Source organism: Gossypium arboreum, chromosome 11 (assembly GCF_025698485.1).
Source record: "Gossypium arboreum isolate Shixiya-1 chromosome 11, ASM2569848v2, whole genome shotgun sequence".
Classification (NCBI taxonomy): Eukaryota; Viridiplantae; Streptophyta; class Magnoliopsida; order Malvales; family Malvaceae; genus Gossypium; species Gossypium arboreum.
The window spans coordinates 73,294,182-73,297,832 of record NC_069080.1 but is presented as its reverse complement, the minus strand read 5'-3'; positions in this window follow the sequence as shown (position 1 = coordinate 73,297,832).

The following is a 3,651-nucleotide window of genomic DNA, read 5'->3' as shown; positions in this document are numbered from 1 at the left end:
TGAGCCATAACACTTTCACTAGCGGAACCCGCTTGTTTCATAACTCTTTCACTTCTCGTGATAGGATACGAATCGGTTCTTCCTCATAACTCATATTAGCTTGAATTTCAATTTCGATGGACTAATCACGTGCGATGGATCGGATCTATAGCGTCGAAGCATCGAAACGTGAAAGACATCGTGAACCTTTTGAGTTCAGGGGCAAAATCAAGCGATATGCCACTGGACCGACTCGCTCGATATCTCATAAGGCCCAATGAACCTCGGGCTCAACTTGCCCTTACTACCGAACTCGAGTATCTTTTTCCAAGGCGATACCTTGAGAAACACTTTATCACCCACCGATACTCGATATCCTTACGCTTCAGATCCGCGTCACGACTTCTCGACGATCGAAGGCTATCTTCGACTTTCACGGATTATTTTCACTTTCTGCTCAGCATCCCTAATCAAATCCACCCGAAAATCTTGCTTTCACCGAGCTCGGTCCAAAACAATGGTGTACGGCATTTACGATCGCACAAGGCCTCGTAGGGTGCCATCTTAATACTTGATTGAAAGTCGTTGTTGTAAGCGAATTCAATCAACGGCAAATACCGCTCCCATGAACCACTAAACTCGAGGACGCAACATCTTAACATATCCTCAAGTATCTCGAATTATCCGCCGGATTGACCATCGGTTTGGGGGTGAAAGGCGGTCTGAAATGCAACTTGGTACCCAAAGCTTCTTGCACTTTTTCCAAAATCGCAAGGTAAATCTCGGATCCCTATCCGACACGATGGAAATAGGCACCCCGTGTAATCTCACAATCTGAGAAACGTACAATTCAGCTAATTTGTCCATTGAAAAGTCCGTACGTATGGGGACAAAGTGGGCCGACTTAGTCAATCTATCTACCACGACCCAAACCGCATCCTTCTTACTTGCTGACAATGGCAGTCCGGATACAAAGTCCATTGTGACTCGATCCCATTTCCACTCGGGTATCGTGATTGGTGAAGTAATCCTCAAGGCACCGATGTTCCGCTTTCACTTGTTGACATATTAAACATCTCAAACAAAGTCGGAGATGTCTCGCTTCATACCATGCCACCAAAACCGACGTTTCAAATCATTGTACATCTTCGTACTCCCGGTGGATTGCCATTCGGCTACAATGGGCTTCATTCGAATTATCGAAATGAGTTCCAAATTCTTTGGGACACATGACGACTTTTGAACCTCAAACAATCGTCATCGCCGATTTGAAACTCCGAGTCCTTGTTCGAACACACGCAGCCCGCTTTTGCAACCAACTCGTCGTCGACTTTCTCGAGCTTCTCGAATTTGGTGTGTCAATAATGGTTTGGCTTTCAATTCAGCCACTAACACTTTGTCGGATCGGACGGACAAGTGCACATTCATCGTCGTAAAGTGAATAACGACTTACGACTCAAGGCATCCGCAACCACATTCGCCTTTCCCGTGATAGTCAATGATCACTCATAATCCTTTAACAGCTCGAGCCAACGCCTTTGTCGCAGATTTAAGTCTCTTTGGGTCATCAAATATTTGAGACTTTTGTGATCCGAGTATACATGGCACCTTTCACCAAATAAGTAATGTCGCCAAATCTTCAAGGCGAATACGTTGGCTGCCAATTCGAGATCATGAGTCGGATAATTTTTCTCATGTGGCTTTAATTGCCTCGACGATAGGCCACAACTCGACCTTCTTGCATTAATACGCAACCTAACCCAAGTAGAGAGGCGTCGCTATAGATGACAAACTCTTTTGCGGACTCGGGTTGCACTAGAATTGGGGCTTCATCAAATAAGTTTTCAGTTGATCGAAACTTTTTGGCATTTCTCCGTCCATTCGAACTTAACATCCTTTTGGAGTAAGCCGTCATCGGCATGGCTATCGTTGAGAAGCCTTTTACAAATCGTCGGTAATAAAAGCAAGCCCCAAAAGCTCGAACCTCAAGAATATTTCTGAGGCTTCCAATTAAGTATGGCTGAAATTTTATTCGGTCGACTCGAATACCCGATCAGATACCACATGACCCAAGAAGCTAACCTCTCTTAACCGTAACTCACACTTGCTGAACTTAGCATATAATTGCTTATCCCGTAAAATTTGCAAGACTAACCGCAGTGTTCAAAGATGTTCGGTCTCATTTCTTGAATAGACCAAGATGTCATCAATGAACACGACTACGAATCGATCCAAATATGGTCTAAAGATCCGATTCATTAAATCCATAAATCTGCAGGGCATTAGTGAGCCCAGACGGCATCACTAGGAACTCATAGTGACCATATCTTGTTCTGAAAGCGTCTTGGGTACGTCCAATCTCGGATTTGCAATTGATAATAGCCCGATCTCAAATCTATTTTCGAGAACACCGAGGCTCCCTCAATTGATCGAACAAGTCATCGATACGTGGTAACGGATATTTCTTCTTTATCGTCGCTTTATTAAGCTGACGATAGTCGATCTACGTACCGCATGGTTCCATCCTTCTTTTTCACAAACAACACTGGCGCACCCCAAGATGAGAAACTCGGGCGAGCAAAACCTCTATCCACCAATTCTTGCAACTGAGCTTTCAACTCCTTTAATTCCGTTGGTACCATACGATACGGAGCTATCGAAATTGAGTGGTACCGGTACCAATTCGATGCCAAATTTTATTTCCGAACAGTGGTAAACCGGCAATTCTTTGGGAAAACATCCGGTATTCACAAACCACGGGCACAAATTCGGGTTTCTTTTCGATTCCTTGTCATCGAAAGCACGACGCAAGGTACACTTCGCACCCTTTTCTTACATATTTCGGGCCAACATCGCCGATATTACATATTGGCAACTCCATTAAGTCCGTAGACTCAACCCGAATTATTTCATTATTCGCGCACCTCAAATCGATAGTCTTGCTCTTGCAATTTACAACCGCATCGTGCATGGTCAACCAATCCAAACCAAGAATAACGTCGAACTCATCGAACGGCAAAAGCATCAAGTCCGCGGAAAACAAGAACCTCGAAACACTAGGGGACTTTTCTTGCACACTTTGTTGACAAGCACGTAATGACCCAAGGGTTTGACACCGAATTACAAACTCGAAGACTCAATGGGCAAAGTCTTCTTTGGATGCTAAGGTTTCACATATATATGAATGAGTAGAACCGGGTCAATCAAAGCAATCACATTTGTATTGAAAAGAGTGAAAGTACCAATAATAACATCCGAGAGGCAGCATCCTCGGCGTGCGCGTATGGCATAAGTCCTAGCAGAGCACGAGCCTCAGATCGATGGTAGCATCTCTAGATCCTCTCGACCGCCAATCGACATTGCCCATATTTCTAGGTGGCCTACCTCGGCGATGGTAGCACCCGGGTTTGCAATCGACTTACATTCATTCATGCATCCTCGGGCAATCCTTCATAAAGTGGTCGGCCGATCCACACTTATAGCGGGAGCGATCACGAAACCAACAGCTCCTCGAATGCCATTTGCCACAATGTGGACACTCCGCCTCTCTCGGCGATCATTTCCACCACCGTGATCGAGGTGACTCGTGTGGTCACAGGGGTCGATCGCGTCCTCGTCTAGAAAAGCCCGAAACGCCTAGACCGGCTCACATCGTCTCGAAATCTCTTCGAT